Here is a 20,729-nt window from a genome sequence, read left to right as displayed (position 1 = left end):
CCGGATAAAAGACCTCTTTTTATCCCGGTTGGTATTACAAACCGGGATAAAAGGCTCTCGACCCTTTATCCCGATATCCCGGTTGGTGTTTCAAACCGGGATAAAAGGCCTCTCAGGATCATTTTTTTCCACTAGCCTTTGCAACCGGGATAAAAGGTCCCGGTTGGTGAGCCCCCCGCCAGTGACCGAGCTTTAGTCCCAGTTGGTGAACCTTTTGTCCCGGGCCAACTTTAAACCGGGACAAAATGGGGCGCAAGGAAGGTGAGTTCTCTACTAGTGCCAGAAATTACCCCTCTGCTCTATACCGCACGTGTTGCTGCTTTGTTGTTATTAGATTATGAATCCGGTACACCAGTAGCTATAGGACATCTCATCAAACACCTGAGCCTCCTTGACCACTCTGATGAAGACATCCGCTAGTGTGGCATCTTCCACCCCCCCACCCCAGCACCAATAACGCACCGCGCAACATCTCAACCACCCTGAACACATCATCCAGCCTCACCTCCCACTGAGGCAATATGAATTTTTGCGTTCTAGACATACTATACATTTTGTACGTGCTGGGTGAGAGCTGGTTCACCAGCTTCTCCACCTCTCCCTTGTGTTCTGGACCCGTCATGATTGTCAGGGTCCGGGTACCGCCGTACCTAGCCTTTAGCTGCAAGGACAATGTCTAACTTCTTGATCAAAATGACTTAACAAAAGTGAACATTCAGATGCATTCTTGTAGAGTTTTGTTCCTCTTGTGTGCAAACCTCATTTGGAGTTCCAAGGCAATGGAACTCACCCTCAACAAAGATACCGATGTGATCACACAACTCCTCAGCCTCCTCCATTGAAAGTTCTGAAACAGACCCGAATTCCTATTTCTAAGAATTCAAGCCTACGCACGTCAATGATAGTTCCAAGAAGGCTATCACGTGTGAATCCCTGTCTCAGATAGTACAAATCCATACCAACAAAAAAATATAAAGAGCAATAGAGTAAAAATATCATAGATAACTTGATAACAAGTACATCTCAGCGGCACATGCCGGTACAAGTTCATCTGGACCGAATCAAGAAAGGTAAAACATCTACATAGCATAAACATAAGCTATGGCGAACTCCATTTCCAGAGGCGACTCGAGCGAAGAACGGTCCGTAGTCTTCCCAACTGTCATTGTCGAAGTCATAGTCGGGCTCCGACCCTGAAAAGCCACCATCTACCCGTGAAGCGGATAGGCCATGTCAACTCCCTAAAGCAGCAAGCCAAGGAAATGGGAGAATTATACTATATGCATGAATAAAACCTATATATGGCTGTAGAGGTTTATGCAGTAGCAGTAGCAATCAAGGAAGCAAAGGAACACCTTCTCCGAGGTCGACACCTCAATCAAGGAAGTCGGCACAAATCGTCGGAACCTCCACCCAAGGATCCAGCACCCAAACATACTAGGCGATGTGAGAACCTTGCCCATAACGAAAGCGAGCGGTAAGTACGAAAATAGCTGCTGTGACTGGTGGTAAACTGACTCGGTCCTTAAGCAGCTGAGAGCGAGCACTCTGCAAACAAGTATGTGCTGAAGTACCCGCAACGTACAAGTACGCCACTTGCTAAGGTACCCACCACAAGTATGGGTATAGAGAGAGTCTAGAATGCTCTCTCCCAACAAGGCACTCCTCAGTACCAACCATGGCTCGCTCTCACCAAGAACACATCAAGGAGTCACACTCACCCAAAACACACTCGAGAGTGTTCAAAGAATCCCATCACCAAAACCATGGCAAATACCTATTCATAACTCAAAAGCATGTATATGAATATATGAGCGGTGGACTATCTAGGGGTCTGTAGCAAATCCACAAAAGTAGGTAAACAAGGAAAACAGGATAAACAATTATCAAGGCATGGCTAAAAATATTGGCTACGCAATCCATCATCATCAAGCAATATAAATAAAGCAATAGCAACTAAGCATGCATAGGATCTATATGATTGGGAGTGACATGACACCTTGTCCATAGTCTATTGGATCCTCCTCGGCATAGTCAGGGTCTTGAAGGTCTTTTGGGTCGTAGCTCGAGTGTGATCAGAATGAGATACGACGTAAAGTAAATTAAACAGCATTACATCTAGGTAAAAAACTCCAAGAAAGCCAAATTTAGAAGATCCAAATAACAACTAACTTCCTACAAACAGCACGGGCTCGATTTTATGAATTTAATGCAACTGGTTTCATATTTCTCAGAGTTAAAATGAATTAGTTATGAATTTTTTAGTTATTTAAATAATTTCAGAAAATATTTATTATTTAAGGTGACACGTGTCAGCATCTGATTGGGCCACATGGCAGCATGAGGGTGTGCCACGTGTCCTGTTGACGTCACACTGACGGTCAGCGTTGACCCGGTCAACGGCCAACGGTGGGCCCCACAGGTCAATGAGCCCGTTAGCTTGTTAGTGGGCCATGGCCTAGGGACACGTCAGCGCCGCATGGCGGATTTTACCCATGTGGCTCTGCCACATGGGCGCTTGCGTGGTGGTCGGTGGCGGCGCGGCACGGCGCAGTGTGGCTCGGCATGGCGCGGCACGGCGTGGCGTGCGCGCACGCCGGTGGGCGAGAGTCTGTGGGCGAAAGCAGTGTGGAGCAGGTCGACAAGGGCGCAGGCGGGTGCGGTTGGAGTCCGTGGGGGCACGAGGTGGAACCTGGCCATGGCACGGCCACGGCGGCCCGTGGGGCCCCGGTGTCCTGGGTTCACGGCGACCGGCGGTGAGGTGGCGGCCCTTCTACATGGCAACAGCGGCAACACGAGGGTTGGTATGTGATGCCAAAGGACAAGGGAGGGTGGTAAGCTCAGAGAGGCTAAGGCGAAGGCGGCGGCGAACGGCGGTGGCACTCGGGTGGCTTCGGACGGTGATGTCCTCCTCAACAGCTCCGGCTCCTCCCACAGGCGGCCTCCTTTCCCCCTCTTCTCCTCTTCTTCACCTCTTCATTCCCTTTCCTTTCTTCTCCTCCTTCCTCCCTTCCTTCTTTCCTCTCAGGTGGACGGCGGTGGATGGGCGGAGCCTGGGTGGATGGCTGGAGAGCCCCTAGGTGCCCTTATATATAGCGGCGAGGCTAGGGTTAGGGCTTGGAGCGGGGCGGCGGTGCACTAGGGCTTAGGGGCGCGGCGCTGGTGACGTGGGCGGCCAGGACGAGGTGGCAGCTCGGGCGTAGTGGCATGGCACACATCCAGGGCCTCCAGTGCGAAAGCGAGGGCACGGAGCGGTTCATGGGCGCGGTAGTGTGCTCCAGCTCAGGTGGCCGGTGCTCACGTCCCATCCGCCCGTGCACATCTATAGCCAGTGCTCTAGCTCAGGCGGTCGGTATTCACATCTATAAAGCACGACTTGTCGTTAAAGGTTTTTGACAAGTTCAAGGAGTTGACTACGACGAGACCTTCTCGCCAGTAGTGATGCTTAAGTCCATTCGGATTATTCTAGCTATAGCTGCACATTTCGATTATGAGATATGGCAGAAGGATGTCAAGACAGTTTTCCTGAATGGAAACCTAACTGAGGACGTGTATATGATACAGCCTGAGGGTTTTGTCGATCCGAAAAATGTTGGAAAAGTATGCAAGCTTCAAAGTTCCATTTATGGATTGAAGCAAGCATCCAGGAGTTGGAACATTCGTTTTGATCAAGTGGTCAAAGGGTTTGGCTTCACCAAAAACGAAGAAAAGTCTTGTGTTTACAAGAAGGTTAGTGGGAGCTTTGTAGTATTTCTAATCTTATATGTGGATGACATATTGCTGATTGGAAATAACATTCCTATGCTTGAGTCTGTAAAGTCTTCACTGAAAAATAGTTTTTTGATGAAGGACTTAGGGGAAGCGGCATATATTCTGGGCATTAAGATCTATAGAGATAGATCGAGAAGGCTTATAGGATTAAGCCAAGATACTTACATTGACAAAGTGTTGAAGTGGTTCAGCATGGAAGAGGCGAAGAAAGGGTTCTTGCCTATGTCACATGGCATACATCTCAGCAAGACTCAGTGTCCTTCGACTGCTGATGAGCGGGATCGCATGAGTAGCGTGCCATATGCCTCGGCTATTGGATATATCATGTATGCAATGATAAGTACTCGCCCAGATGTTTCATATGCGCTAAGTATGACAAGCAGACACTAGTCTGATCCAGGTAAGAGTCACTGGACAGCGGTGAAAAACATTCTTAAGTACTTAAGAAGGACTAAAGATATGTTCCTTGTCTATGGAGGTGAGGAGGAGCTCGTTGTAACAGGTTACACCGATGCTAGTTTCCAAACCAACAGAGATGATTCAAAGTCACAATTAGGATTTGTGTTCACGCTAAATAGTGGTGCTGTTAGTTGGAAGAGTTCCAAGCAGGAGACGGTGGCTGATTCTACGACAGAAGCCGAGTACATCACGGCTTCGGAAGCCGAGTACATCACGGCTTCGGAAGCCGAGTACATCACGGCTTCGGAAGCCGAGTACATCACGGCTTCGGAAGCCGTGAAGGAGGGTGTTTGGATAAGGAATTTCCTTATTGAGCTTGGTGTGTTCCCAAACGTGTCCAGCCCATTGAATCTCTACTGTGATAACAATGTGGCAATTGCGCAAGCAAAGGAGCTAAGGAATCACCAGAAGAACAAACACGTAATGCAGCGATTTTATCTCATTCGACACTTTGTTAATCGGGGTGAGATCAAGATATGCAAAATACACATGGATTTGAATATTTCCGATCCCTTGACAAAGCCTCTCCCGCAGTCTAAGCATGATGCGCACATAAGAGCTATAGGTATTGGATATATTCTAGATTGACTCTAGTGCAAGTGGGAGATTGTTGGAGGTATGCCCTAGAGGCAATCATAGAGATGATGATATCTGATTGTATCCATGATTTGTATATTGTGTTCATTGAATATCCATTAAAGGCTACTTGAATTGATTTGCAATTATGTGAATTGTATGTGAAACTCTTTACTTGTATGGTTATTCTAAAAGTTGTCCCTAGTCGGAGTTCATGTGTGGACACACTTGAATATTAGACTAGTACATGTATTAGTTGATGACTATGTTTCACAAGTTATAGACATGGAGATGTCAAACTAATAATGTAGGCATATGTAGAGACATGTGCTAGGACTGACCCAACACGAGAAGTAGTTCTCTCTTTACACAACATGTACGCTTTGTCCTTAGACCTGAGATTATCGCATGTACTCAAGATGTGGATCGACTTACTTAGGGGCTATCAAACGCTACACCGTAATAGGGTTGTTAAAAAGGTAGCTTTCGGGTTTGTCAGAAAGCATGCTGTGAGGCATGATCAATCAAGATGGGATTTGCCTCTCTCTGATTGAGTGATATCTCTGGGCCCCTCGAGTGATCGGATCCGGAAATGTATGGCGATGCTACGTACGGTTAAGAGTTAACCTACAAAGGGATTTCGAATCACAGGATCAAGAAAGAGAGGTCGGCTTGAAGCTAGACCAAATATCGTGAGGCAAAGGGAATAGCATGTACGTGATGTTGTGACGGTTCGTCTGATATGATCTTCGTGTGCGTATAGGAGTTGGCACATCTTGCTAGAGGCTGCTACCAACTATTGGGCCGAGTAGGAGTACTCGGGCCATGTCCATACATGTCTGAACCCATAGGGTCACACACTTAAGGGGCTGGAAGCCCAATTCGGATATGATCCGAGTTGGATCAGGTTTAGAAGTACTAATCGGCCTTGGACCCAGAGGCCCATCAGGAACCTCTATAAATAGAGGGGTGGGGCACCCTAGGGTTTTATCCCTTTGGCTGAAAACACATCTGCCGCGCCTCCCACGCTCTTGCCCTGTTGCAAGTCGTGGACCTAGCAGTCCGGCTTGAGATGCTTCCTCCCTGCACGTGTGGATACCTTTGAGGTGTTGCACCTGCAGCACTTGGATGAGCTTCCGGTGAGCCACGACAAGCCGCCGCCGAGCCACGACGAGCCGCGGCACGAGGACGATCTTGCTGCACGTGGACGAGCTGCTGGATGTTGACGTGATCGACTACGTGTTCGACTACGCTGATCGACTTCGCTGCCCCGACGTGATTCTACCACTTCCGCACCAGTGCGTCGAGTGGTAATCCCGTGATCCATATACGGCAGTTTCCTGGTTTACGTGGTAGAAAAATTTTGTTTTGCGCTAGCGTAGCCTACCTCGTATCCCAACACTCCAAGGTATCTTGCAGGTCTAGTGCTTCAGTGTGAACCTCCTTCTCGGGAACTCTCAGACACTTCCTTAGCTGTGAGACGTGAAACACCATGTGTACTCCAGCCATGCTCTCTGGTAAGGGAACCTTGTAGGCGAGATCTCCAATTCGCTTAACCACCTGGTAAGGTCCCATAAATCTCGGTGCAAGCTTTCCTTTAATCAGAAATCTCTTGGTTCCTCGAAGCGGTGAGACTTTGAGGTAAACGTGATCTCCAATTTTAAAGGACAAGTCCCTCCTTCTCTTATCTACGTAGCTCTTCTGGCGACTCGAAGCACTCTTTAGGTTCTCTCTAACCTTGCTCACGTTCTCTTTAGCCTCTTTGATAGTTGCTAGCCCAAAAAGAGTTCTCTCACCAACCTCAGACTACATCAGAGGTGTCCTGCACCTTCTCCCGTAGAGAGTCTCAAAGGGTGACATCTGAAGACTAGCTTGGTATCCATTGTTGTAAGAAAACTCGGCAAAAGACAAGCTACTCTCCTAGTTAGCTCCGTAGGTAAGCACACAAGCTCTCAACATGTCCTCCAGGATTTGGTTCACTCTCTTAGTCTGCCCATATGTCTATGAGTGAAATGTTGTGCTGTACTCCAATGTACTACCCATGGCTTTGTGAAAGCTCTTTCAAAACTTGGCAACAAACTACGGACCTCTGTCTGACACAATTCTCTTAGGTGCTCCATGTAACCTCAAGATGTTGTTTACATACAAATTTGCGAGCTTCTTAGTTTTGTAGTTGCACTTCACTAGGATAAAGTGAGCGATTTTGGTGAGCTTGTCCACAATCACCTAAATTGAGTCATTTCCCTTCTAAATCTTGGGCAAACCCATAATGAAGTCCATAGATATGTATTCCTACTTCCAAACTGGTACGTCAAGTAGTTTAAGCAATCCTGCCGATCTCTGGTGCTCAGCCTTCACTCGCTTGCAAGTGTCAAAGTAGGCGACGTGGTTGGCTATGCTGACCTTCATATCTTTCCACCAGAACCTCTCCTTCAAATCTTGGTACATCTCGGTGCATCCTTGGTAAATAGAGTACCTCGAGTTGTGGGCTTCTTTCAGGATGGACTCTCGAATAGCTTGATCTTTGGGTACAAAATCCTATCTTTCAGCCAAACAGTGCCTTTGTCATCCATTCGGTAGTTAGTTGCCTTACCTCTTTTCATCTGCTCTCGAAGGGTCTCAATTTCTGGACACTGGACTTGTGCTTTCATGATCTGATCCTCCAAGTCACAGGTCACTTGTAGTTCACACAGCTGTCCATGCACAACAATTTCCAGCTTTAGTTTCTCCATCTCTTTACATAGATCAGGCTTCTCTTCTTTCACCATTAGATTGTTGTAGTAGGCTTTCCTGCTCAGAGCATCGGCCACAACGTTGGCTTTTCCGGGATGGTAGTGAATCTCCAACTTGTAATCCTTGTTTAGCTCCAGCCATCTCCTTTGCCTCATGTTTAGCTTGGACTGAGTGAACAAGTACTTCAAGATCTTGTGGTCCGTGTAGATCTCATACTTGTTGCTGATCAGATAGTGCCTTCAAATCTTGAGAGCGTGCACAACACAGCCAATTCTAGATCATGTGTCGGGTAGTTCTCCTCATGTTTCTTTAGCTGTATAGATGCATAGACCATGACATTTCCTTCCTGCCTCAGCACACAACCCAAACCTTGCTTGGAAGCATCACAGTACACCACAAAGTCTTTCTTGATATCCGGTAAAGTCAGCACTGGGGTGGTGGTAAGTCTCAACTTAAGCTCCTGAAAACTCTTCTCGCAAGCTTCAAACCACTCAAACTTCACATTGTTCTTCAGCAGTTCTATCATAGGCTTGGCAATCTTAGAAAAGTTCTCAATAAACCTCCGGTTGTATCCTATCAATCCAAGGAAGCTCCTGATCTCTATCACGTTGTGAGGCTGCTCTCACTCTATGACTGCTTCAATCTTAGTGGGGCCAATAGCTACTCCCTTTGCTGACAACACGTGCCCTAGGAAGGCAACTTTCTCTATCCAGAACTCACACTTGCTAAACTTAGCATAAAGCTGGTGTTGTTGTAACCTCTCTAGCACGATCCGAAGGTGCTCCTCGTGCTCTTCTGCTGTCTCTAAGTAGATTAGAATGTCATCAATGAACACTACCACAAACTTTTCCAACTCCTCCATAAAGATCTTGTTCATCATGTTCATGAAATACGCCGGTGCATTGGTCAAGCCGAAAGAAACCACTGTGAACTCAAACAATCCATACCGGGTGGTGACGGCGGTCTTGGATATGTTACTCTCTCGAATCTTCATCTTGTGGTATCTCGATCTCAAGTCAATCTTGGAGAAATACTTAGCTTTTCTGAGCCAGTCAAGCAGATCGTCAATCCATGGCAACGGGTACTTATTGTTGATGGTCATGGAGTTGAGCGTTCAGTAATCCACACACATCCTCATCGAGCCATCCTTCTTTCTCACAAATAGGACGAGCGAACCCCAGGGTGAAGCACTCAGTCGAATGAACCCTTGCTCTAGCAACTTCTTCAACTACTTCTTTAGTTCATCCAGCTTGTCGACCGACATCCGATATGGCCTTTGTGCTACCGGTCCTGCGCCGGGTATAAGATCAATCACAAACTCCACATCCTGGTTTGGGGGTAGTTCTGTTAGCTCTTCTGGAAACACGTTCGGAAACTCACACACCACGGGTACCTCTTCAATGGTATTGGGTTTCAAGTTGCATAGCATAGGGGCTGTCTTAGGGTATAATGGCTCAAACTATACTTGAACTCCGCTTGGTTGTTCCAATCTGACAAATCAGGGGTTACACAAGACCAGTCCATTGTGCTTATCTAACCAATCCATTCTCAAAATCACATCAATGCCTGAGGACTTTTGTACTGTCAGATCTGCTAGAAACTGCAGCTTCTCGATCACCAGTTTAATTACCTTGCACTCTAGGGTGCTCCTCACTTCTCATAGGGGAGAACTTGTTATAATAGGCCTTGGTCGAGGTGTAGTGGGCAGAGATCGTTCTTCCACAAACTTGGTTGAAACATAAGAAAACTTGGAACTAGTATCGAACAAAACTGTAGCTCTGACTAAATCAACAAGGAACTCACCAAGGGCAATGTCTGGAGCTACTGCGGCGTCCTCGGCGGTCAGGTGGTTCAGGCGTCCTTGGGTAGGTGGTGGTGGAGTCCTTGCCGGGTTCCTCTGCTGGGGTCCTCCTATTGCAGGTGTCTTGGCTGGTGTCTGGAACTGGTTGGTGTGGTTCTGTCCTCCTGCCTGAGTCTTCTGTGGACACTCAAACAACTTATGCCTAGGCTGGCAGCACGTGTAGCAGACAATTGACTTTGCACCTTTAGGAGCAGCAAGCTGCTGGGGCCTTGGCTTCCACGTACCAGAACTTCCACTTCCTCACCGGTGTTCCTGTACTATTGCGGTTGCGAAGGGTAGCTACAGGGCTTCTGCTGCTGGAAATGTGGGGATCCTATTCTCGGCCTCTAAGATGGCCTTGGGCGTCCAAACTGCTCCTAATGCTTCCTCTTGTGCCCTTGGAACTCTTCAAACTCCAGTCTCAACTTCTCCACTCGGAGTGCCTTGCCCACTAGTGCGTGCAGAGTAGGACAGTTGTGAGCAGAAAAGTGCATCCCCATGCCCCGATGAAGCCCTTTGCGGAACCAGTACATCCTCTTCTTTTCTATATTGGAGTCATTCGATGCATACCTCATCAGTTCCTAAAACTTGTTGGTGTACTCCTGGACTTTCATGTTTCCCATCTTCATGTTGTGAGTTCCGATCGATGACTGCCTCAGGAATATGGTGGTCGCAAAACACTATAGTGAACTCATCCAAGTGATGTCCGCTGGGTCTGCGTGAGAGTCACAGAAGCTGTCCCACCAAGCACGTGCTGTCCCGATCAGCTGGTGGGTGGCCAGTGCTACACACTCTTCATCCATACAATCTGTCAAGTCCAGCTTCTTCTCGATCTCCCTCAGCCAGTCATCTACGTCCAGTGGGTTCTCTGAGTTGTCAAATGTGGGTGGATGGAGCTTGGTGAATCCTTCAACTTTCCTCTACAGAGATTGAACTAGAGGGTTCTAGCGGTGTCCTCCCTGCTGGTTGTACTGGAGCAAAGCGTCAGCCATGGTCTGCATCAACTGTGTCAAAACTGCCATCACCATTGCTAGGTTAGGCGGTGGCGGTGCTTGCTGGTCCTCTGCACCTCCAGCAGGTACGTTCTGCTCCTGCTCCTCCTGACCCTCTTGGTGAACTTCTCCTTTAGCGCTAGCTGTGTGTCCCTAAACCTCCATCTCTAGGACACGGCCACTACGTCCTCCGCGATGACCTCCATGAAGTCCACCTCGGGGAGCGGGACCTCCACAGTGACCACGACCTCTATCGGGGCTAGGCCCATCTTCATTGGCCGCCTCTTTGAAACGGTGTAGCAACCGTCCCGACCTCCTCAAACCCAACATATATTCTAGATGAGATTGTAATCAGTGGTTACTCTCATAGAACTAGGATAGGGGGTTAGTTAAATTATTATTAAGGAAATATAAAGGTAAAACACAAAAACAATTTCACACAGACAATAAGAAGCATAAGATCCATAAAATCCATGAAACTCCATATCAGTCATGCAAAGGCACCATACAAAAGGGATGTATCTTGAGGTCTAGAACAGAAACCTTCAAGACTACACGAGGACGATCATACTACTACATCGTGAATCATGGGATGGTAGTCTCTAATGCTACAACATCATGGTGAGTCTAACTCAAACCTAGCACTACTCAAATCAAAAGCGGTCCACTTAGTCGGAGCACGGGAAGTCGTCGTCATCCACATCTCCATCTCCACTTAGGAGTAGGGCCTCCCCATGGACCTTGACTAATTGTTCGAGTACACTGGCAGCTCCAGCGGGTCTCCTCTGTATAGTTGAGAGAGAGTAGACATAGCTTTGGTCATCCCCTCTGTAGCAACCCTAGCTAGTGGGTGCAACACCTGGGTGTACAGTCTAGTAGGCGATAGCACGAAGCTCTCCATGCGGGGCTCCCTCCTTTACTCGACCGGAACCCACGCACTCAACTCCTCCAACTCCATCACCCTCTAGCGGTCTGAGCGCTCCCAACCAAGTTGTAGCCTCTCTTCCAAGTCTCTATCGCTGTAGCAGCATGAACCAAGGTGGACCAGGTTGTAGTAGTTTCTGTGTAGACAGTGGTGTAGCTGCTCAATGACTCCATTCTTGGTGACCAGTGTGGCATCCAAGGTATCAACCAGCTCCTCTTTCTCCTTGAGCAAAGCGTTCTTCTCATCTATCATCTTGTCCCTGGACCTCAGTGCCTCCTCCATCCGAACCACCCTCGCCTCTAGTGTGGCAATCCTCAACGAGTCCCTCTCGTTGTAAGGGTTTGGTGCAGTGCCTATCCCGTGCCGCAAGCGACGGTTTGTCCGGTCCAGTCTGTCCAAACAGCGCTCAAGTCCCAGCTACTTGCCCTCAAGCATGGCGTTGGCTCTAATGTAGTGGTCCCAACCATTGCGCAGTACCTCCACCTCTCTATCATTCCAGAATAGTGCCAAGTCCTGAGCGTGGATACAATGGGAAGCCACGCGGAACTTCTCATCAGGCTCAGCGTAGGCATCCTCGTAATATTCATGGGCTGAACTCTTGAAGTTCCTCGATCTACAGCACACCCTGGGTAGGTAGCAGTAGGGAGTCTATGCCAACCAGTCATGCAGCTGCGCATGCACCTCTCGCACGGCCCTCCTGGCGGTAGTCCTGTGAGCCTCTGACACTGATAGCTTGAAGGCGAACACCACAACCTCCTCGAACTTGGGCACCTTGGGATCTACAAGTCAGCTTCACCTCGGTGGGTACCGAGTCCACATTACCCCTTATGCAGCCCTCGTAGAGAACGCCCTGAATGCAGACTCTTGCCCTCTCCAAGCACTTGTTGAGGAGAGTGCAAAAGCCTCCGTAGTGCACTCTGTCTCCATCAAATGAGTGCCACTCCTCGGTCATCATCTGTAATACGTTGTTAAGGTTGTTAGTAAGTCGTATAAGTCAGAGAAAACAAGGTAATAAGAGTAATGATTCAAGGAGTTGTAATACAGTCAAGGGGGTATATACTCAATTCAAGGATAATTTAGGCTTCCTAGACTAATGTCCATTGCTAGGAATTATCCTACGGTCAAGTATGGCTCTGATACCAGCTGAAATGGACCCGAATTCCCATTTTTGAGAATTCAAGCCTACACATCTTGGTGATAGTCCTAGGAAGGCTATCTCGTGCGAATCTCTATCTTAGATAATACAAGTCCATACCAACATAAAAACATAAAGAGCAACAGAGTACAAATATCATAGATAACATGAATAACGAGTACATCCCAGCGGCACATGCCGGTACAAGTCCATCTAGACCGAATCATTAGGTAAAACATCTATGCAGCGGAAACATAAGCTATGGTGAACTCCATCTCCAGAGGCGACTCGAGCGAAGAACGGTCCCTAGTCTTCCCAACTGTCATTGTCAAAGTCGTAGTTGAGCTCCGACCTTGAAAAGCCACCATCTACCCGTGAAGCAAGTAGACCATGTCAACTCCCAAAAGTAGCAAGCTAAGAAAACGGGGGAATTATACTATTTGTATGAATAAAACCTATATATGGTTGTAGAGGTTTATGCAGCAGCAGCAGCAATCAAGGAAGCAAAGCAACACATTCTCCGAGCTCAACACCTCCATCAAGGAAGTTAGCACAAATCACCGGAACCTTCACCCAAAGATCCAGCACCCAAACACACTACGCGATGTGAGGGTGTGGCGGAACCGCTCAAATTAACATGGCTAAAGCACAATTAAGTCGCCTAACACGCGATCATGTACTTTAATCAAGTTAACTCGGCAATCCGTCGGATTTCATCCGATAAACCACTCCACAGGACCGGGAAAGTATAGCTCACACGAAGGTAAGTGGTTCTAGAGATTATAATAGATCATCCCAATTAAAAAAGTACATTAATTCATTACATCATCAGGTTCAAAATTCCAACATAGTTTTGTCGAGTTCTTAAGTAGCGGAAATAAATCAACGGAAACTAGCGCCGAGGTCGGACATCACGACAAGGCCGATCATGACATCATTGGTCCTATCCTCGCCATCCAAGGAGGGATCCCACTCGACAGTCCACCCAGGAGGAAGCTGGGGAGGCCAAGTGCCACTCGGAGCAAACTCAGGGACGCCAACATCACCTGAAAAGATTTGCCACAACAAGGCTGAGCGACTATGCTCAACAAGACTTAACCGACAGGTGGTAACTACTCCACCAACTTCTAGACATGCAAGGCTTTTTGGCTGAGGGGTTTGTTTTTGCCAAAAGTGACTACAGTAGGTCCTTACTTTCAATATTTTAGCCACAGGTTCTATGTTCATTTACCAATCTAAGTTAGCCACTATACTAACCAAGCAAAAGTTTCCAAGAAATTTATGACAAGCATTAATATTAACACCATCATCAAGTTCCATTCTTACTCAGTGTAGCATAGCGATCAAGTAGTCCCAAACTATGAGAGGCAGATGAATCGATTCGAATTTCTTCACGACATCCACGCACCACGAAGGGTCACTTCACTTGTCGGCCGTCCCCATCAATTCCCAGGCGCATGTCAGGTCCAAACCTCCTTTGGCATGCAACGCTCCATAGTCCCGGTCTCTACCGTACTGTGACTGCACTTGCACCCACATGATGCACCATGGGAACTACGTTCCAAGGACAGCAGGGGTATAAGCCACTTGCTGGTTCAATCAGGTACTAGGCTTCCCCATCCCATACTAGGTATGAGATTAGTACTTTCGAACACTTGATCACGAACACCATCACTTTTCGACCTTAATCCAATTTCATGTAGACAGACAGGGCAATCCACCAACCACCAAAATAGTTCACAGAGCCCTGCCCCATCCATCGTCTTTATAGTTGTAACATAAGTAAAGCAATCAACTCCTATAGCTCGCGAGTGACAGGGAATCACTCGACTTTTACCAAGTCTTGTTTAGCAAAGCAACTACTTAGCCTATCATACTAGTGTTCAAATCAAAGAGAAACAAAGTCATGCATCTACAATTTCAATCAACTCGTGGAACGTAAATGCACACACATAACAACAGAAGGCATGCACAAGTTTAGAAAAACTGGGTTATGCTCCGGGGCTTGCCTTCAAGCGGGGCGGTAGCGAACTGGTCCTCGGCGTGCACAGGCTTGACTCCTGCAGGTGGCAGCTCAGCTACGACTTCGTCTTCCGGTGCCAGGTGAAGATCGTAGGTTCCATCGGCAAGGTTCAGCTCTACACGAATGCAATGCAAGGATAAGCCGCTTAGACGGTGATTTCAACTGTATTTGCAAGGATTTAAACCCAAAACTGTAGCAAAACTGCAGGAAAAGGTGCGAAACCCACTTTATTGGATTCTACCTAGAACGAGGATTCCAACCAAAGTGATTTCACATTTTTCTGATTTTTCCTTGATTTAAGATGTAATTTCCAAGTTTCTGTCAATTTACAACGAGTTAAAAGAGTCGGATCTAGGGAAAACTTACGATCTAACCCTCAGAGTTAAGGAATAACTCTACCGGATCCTCAGATTTAACACAGAGAAGTCCCCAGAATTTAACACAGATACCCTCGGTCAAAAGAAAAAGACACAACCGAGCACTCAGGCGAGGCGGACAACACTCGGGCGAGGCGGACAGGGTCGGGGCGCTTCCGTGGATGATTCAGGGTAGGGGAGAGTTGGAAAGGGGTCGGAAGCTCTTCTCCGGTCCTACTGACGAGGTCTCCAGGTCAGGAAGAAACAAGCCGAGGCGGAATAAGGAACAACGGTGTTTCGGCGGCGGCAGTGCTTCTTGTGGGCAACAAGCAAGCTCTAGAGCTGCGCGAGAGGATGGCGAAGCGGCTGGTGGGGTCGGTAAGGCACGGGATTGGGCGAAAGGGGGAGCTCCACAGAGAGCTCAGGCAGCAGCGCTTGAGCGCGAAGCAGAGGAGTGTGCGGCGGCGAGTGTGGTGGAGAAGAACAGAGCAGGTAGTGCAGCAATGGCGATGGTGGCGAAGGGAACTCCGGTAAGAGGCTTCGGTACCCTTTTATAGATGCGCGGAAGTGTTCGGAGGAAGGAAACGAGCTCGAGCAGGCGAGAGGATAAGATCGAGGGAGAAGAGGTGCTCTGTTGCAGAGGTGATTGGTCGGCGCCTCTATTGGCGAGCTCGGACGCAATCTCGCTCTCGTTGGGCAGCAACGATTTGGGGGCTGGGGCAAAGCGGGTTTGCTGGGTACACGGATCTGCTAGGTCTGCACGAGCGTGGGTTCACGTCACGCTGGTTACTGGGCGAAGGCATGCGCCAGTGAGCCGGAGAAGGGCGGGCGCGTGCTGTCGCGACCATCGATGGCGGCGGCGCCATTGGCGAACAGGAGGGAGGGAAGGGCACTGCAGGCGAGGGCGCTGCAGGCGAGGTGATAGGGTGAGCGGTGAGACACGAGCAATGCACAGGACTAGCGGCTCTGCCGGGGCACGCTACTGGCGAGGTGGGGGAAGGAGCTGTCATTGCCTGCATGGTGGTTGGTGGTTGCGGCAGCGTCTTGGGGCACGCGCGCGGGCAGCACAACCGGAGTGTGACGGGAGGGCCGAAAGGCGTTGGGGCGCGCAGCCGGGGATCCTAGTGGGGCGGATGCGCACGGGAGGTGAGGCGGCACCGGCGCGACAGCAGTCAGTCTTCGGTCGCAGAGTGGCCGGGGCAACGGTGGAGCTGCGGGTAGTGTGTGTGGCGCGGTCGGCGAGGCCTCGGGCGGGACGAGACGGGACAGAGTGGAGGACCACGGGTCATCGTCGCGCGCGACTGGGAACAAGGCGCGTCGACCCATCTTGTCGCGGCTGGCGACTGGTCGAGGTGGCGCTCGCCAGCGAGGTCACACCACGCAGCAGCGGCACTCTGGAGCGTGGTGCACGCGCACTCGGGCGTTGTCTGGCCGACGGATCCGCGAGATCCTTGCTGGGCCCGTCTTCAAGCCCCTGGATTTCCTGATTTCCAAACCGCACTACGTTGACTCCCTTTACACAAGTTGTAGTACACAGACCAAGGTCCAACCTTTGTAACTTGACCGAGTTAAAAAACGAGGTGGATTTTAAGATTCAAAGCTCCAAAGTTTGGAGAAACGCCGGTTTATAGGACTTAGAGAAAAACGGCGGCTTGGCTGGTTTTCAGGGTTCTGGGTTGACTTAAGCTGCAGATTTGGGAAACTTCGGAGGTGAATTGGACCAAGGTCCAATTAACAAGTTGTTGTAGAAACTTAGTTCTCCAACTTTTACAAAGGGATTTCTTGATGGTCTGCTCAACTTTAAAAGATAAACCCGCCTTAAGGCGTTAGGTCGGGCTGATATCCAGACTTAGCCAGAATTGCTAAAGGAGGCTGAGTTGACAAGACGAGGGGACTTGTCTTAAGATTAAAACTCGGCTTATTTAATCTAGGTCGTTACAGAGGGATCCCTCCCCTCACACCTCAATGGCAAACGTCGGCCTATCTCAAAAGGGGGAGGTAGAAGTAGCGGCAGTCAAAAGCACTATCCATAACCAGTGGACACGGACTATAGCTATAGCTTTATACACTCTGCAGAGGTTGTACAATTGTACCCGCACGGATGGAGCCTGAACGCTAGCGATCCATCCAAGCCCCACCTAATAGCCGGAGCCCTAGTAGGTGGGTAGCTCTCTCCTATTTCCTCGAGTCTGAAACTGTCCTCAGCTGTAGGGCACGCCGTCACCAGGGAGGACCTCAAAGCGGTGAAACCTACCCATGCCGGGGTGTAGTCTGGTCAGAGCAGGCCAATGCCTCGAACTCCTTACATGATCCTCTATTCGGCCTACAGGCAGTGCACTATCCACCACTAGTCTCGGACCGAACCCCGCCCATAACGTAAGTGAGCGCTAAGTACGAAAATAGCTGCTGTGACTAGTGGTAAACTGACTCGGTCCTTAAGCAGTTGAGAGCAAGCATTCTACCAACAAGTATGTGGCAAAGCCCCTGCAATGTACAATTACTCCACCTACTCCTCAGTAACAAACAAAGTACCCGCCATAAGTATGGGGTATAGAGAGAGTCCAGAATGCTCTCTCCCGGCAAGGCACTCCTCAGTACCAACCATGGCTCACTCCTGCCAAGAACACATCAAGGAGTCACACTCACCCAAAACACACTCGAGAGTGTTCAAGGAATCTCATCACCAAAACCATGGCAAATGCCCATTCATAACTAAAAAGAATGTATATGGATATATGAGCGGTGGACTAGCTAGGGGTCTGTAGCTAGTCCATAAAAGTAAGTAAACAAGAAAAAAAGGATAAACAGTTATCAAGGCATGGCTAAAAATATTGGCAATGCAATCCATCATCATCAAGCAACATAAATAAAGTGCTAGCAACTAAGCATGCATAGGATCTATATGATTGGGAGTGACATGACACCATGTTTGTAGTCGATTGGATCCTCCTCTGCGTAGTCGGGGTCTTGAAGGTCTTCTCGATCGTAGCTCAGGTCTGATCAGAACGAGATACGACGTAAAGTAAATTAAATGACATTACATCTAGGCACAAACTCGAAAAAAGCCAAATTTAGAAAATCCAAATAATACCAAACTATCTACAAACATCACAGGCTTGATTTTACAAATTTAATGCAATTGGTTTCATATTTTTCGAGTTATGAATTAGTTATAATTTTTAAAGATTAAAGGATTTATTTAATTATTTAAATAGTTTTAGAAAATATTTATTATTTAAGGTGACACGCGTTAGCATTTGATTGGGCCACGTGGCAGCACAAGGGTGTGCCACATGTCCTGCTGACGTCAGCATTGACCGGTCAATGGTCAATGGTCAGCGGTGGGCCCCATGGGTCAGTGGGCCCGTTAGCTTGTTATTGGGCCCCACATGTGGGCCCTGGCCTTGGGACACATTAGTGCCACGTGGTGGCCATGTGGCGCGTATTACCCACATGGCTCTGCCACGTGGGCACTTGCATGGTGGCCGGCGGCGGCGCGGCACGGCGCGATGTGTGCGCGCATGACACAGCACGGCACAACAACGTGCACGGGCGGGCGCGGCTGGCGCGTGCGGGCGGGCATGGGGCAGACCCCAGCCGCGGCAGCGCACAGGGCCCTGGTGTCCCGTACCCATGGTGACCGATGGCAAGGCGGCGGCCCTTCTACATAGCAATGGCGGCAGCACGAGGGCCTATCAGTGACGCCAAAGGACAAGGGAGGGGCGGTGAGCTCACAGAGGCTAAGGCGAAGGCGGTGGTGATTGGTGGTGGTGCTCGGGCGGCTTAGGGCGGCGGCATCCTCCTCGGCGGCTCCGGCTCCTCCCGTGGGCGGCGTCCTTTCCCCCCTCTTCTCTTCTTCTTCACCTCCTCCTTCCCTTTCCTTTCTTCTTCTCCTTCTCCTCCTCCCCCCTCCTTCTCTCCTCTCGAGTGGATGGCGGCAGACAGGCAGAGCTCGGGTGGATGGCTTGGAGAGCCCCTGGGTGACCCTATATATAGCAGTGAGGCTAGGGTTAGGGCTTGGAGCAGGGTGGTGATGCGCTAGGGCTTTGGGGCATGACGCCGGCGACGTGAGCGGCGGGGATGAGGCGGCAGCTCAAGCGCGGCGGCGTGGCACGCATCCGGGGCCTCCAGCGCGAAAGCGGGGGCACGAGCGGGTCACGGGCCAAGAGCCGGGTGAGCGCTGGGCACAGGCCAAGCTGGCTGTCCGGCTGAGCCGAGCGAGACAGGCCAGGGTTAGCGGGCCGGGGGTTAGGTAGGTTAGGTTAGTTTATTTTTAGATTTTGGTTTAGTTTTAGTTTTAGTTTTAGTTTGAATTTGAATTAGATTCAAAACTCAAACAAACACTCGAACATGAAATCCAAATAAAATCCAAAAAGATCCAACTCAATCCACACAAGTTTTAAAAATGGAATTTAGGGATGAGAAGGGATTTGTCTATCATTTTCAAATGAGCACACAATACAAACAAAAAGTTTTAAATTTTTGCAAATTTTACACAAATAAATATTACAAATTTTTGGAATATTACATGTTCTACGTTCAATTTTATATGGAGAGTGATTAATTTCTTGTTAACCATGAGCATGAATATGAATCTCTTAAATCCTGAAACTTAAAAAAAGGCAAAGATTACTGGTAAGGATGATGGTGCAGTCTTTCTCTGCTTGCTTGATGACGTTCCATAGATCAATCCTTGACATTGGGTCCAACCCTGTGCTCAGCTCATCCATGTATACAGCCTAATGAGTATTGATAAAATTCAAGACGTACATATGCTTCTGAAACTTTTCTATGCTTGTATTTGTGGAGAGAAATCGATGGAGTAGAAATACGCAGATGGGGTTACTTTAGGATTGCCTATGAGCGTGATGGCCACGCTGAGCCTTCTTTTCATGCCACCACTCTATGTGCTTACATGTTTGTCACCAAAACCGCTATGGAATAGATTTACATTCTTCAGGGATTGTTCCACTGCTTGGATCCGAAACAGTGGCAGACCTAGGATTTTACCATAGGGTATGCCGAAAAAAAATCTTATGCAATTCAATAAAACCATTTACAATTTGGTAAAACCATATTCTAATTCAGAATACCACGTGCACTAAATAACATGATAAATCTTAAATTCAAAGATTAAGCTAGAAACAATAACAAATCACAATATAAATAGTTCAAATGAAATACAAATAGTTCAAAATATAGCATAAAAGAAACTTACAATATTACTTGTCTGTTTTGTTTACTCGCCGCTTTTTGAATGACATGAATGTCTTGATTATATCATCTTCGTTCACTTGGAAGAAAATATCCCACTCAATGAATGTGACTAGACAATCATCCAAAACACTATCACGTAGCTTATTCCTTGACTTTGTTTTCACTTTAACCATTGCAGAAAATACCCTTTAACACTCGTTGTTGCCCCTAGTAAAAGCATATCAATTTGAGAAGCAAGTAAATAATATCATACACTTTGTGCCTTCGTGTTTGAACAAGCTTAACTGAGAGATCAACGATGTTGTCTAGACCCTTGAGGCTATCATCTTGTCGCATGTCATCAATATAATTATCATGTTGCAATTCAAGTTTTAGCAAATCATTGTTGGAGAAGTCCTTAGGATAAAATTCAGCCAATCTACGTACCTTTTGTGCATCAAACGAAGCAAATGAATTGGAAGGAGTGAAGGCTGACATACAAGAAAGTAGCTCCAAAAATATAGAAGATAAATTAATCTTAAACCTCCTTGTGGATGATCAGAAGTTCTCCTTGTGGAAGACGAACTTGGTTGTGGTCTTGTGCCGTTGTGCGAGAAGTCCTGCGACGGGCGGTGGAGCTCCGGCGTGAGCTTCTGGTCGCTGTAGAAGAAGACTCCCACACGCTGGCCGGCTGGCCCTGGTGTGGCGGCGGAGGAGAGTAGG

The 20,729-nt window shown here is 48.3% G+C and overlaps 1 pseudogene; it reads right to left on the bottom strand.

Moving 5' to 3' along the window:
• Positions 1–330: 330 nt before the first annotated feature.
• Positions 331–20,729, bottom strand: part of LOC117861841 (ABC transporter A family member 8-like) — a 36,302-nt pseudogene continuing 15,903 nt past the window's right edge.

The sequence above is a fragment of the Setaria viridis genome, chromosome 6 (assembly GCF_005286985.2).
Source record: "Setaria viridis chromosome 6, Setaria_viridis_v4.0, whole genome shotgun sequence".
NCBI lineage: Eukaryota > Viridiplantae > Streptophyta > Magnoliopsida > Poales > Poaceae > Setaria > Setaria viridis.
This window is presented reverse-complemented; position numbering and strand designations above follow the sequence as displayed.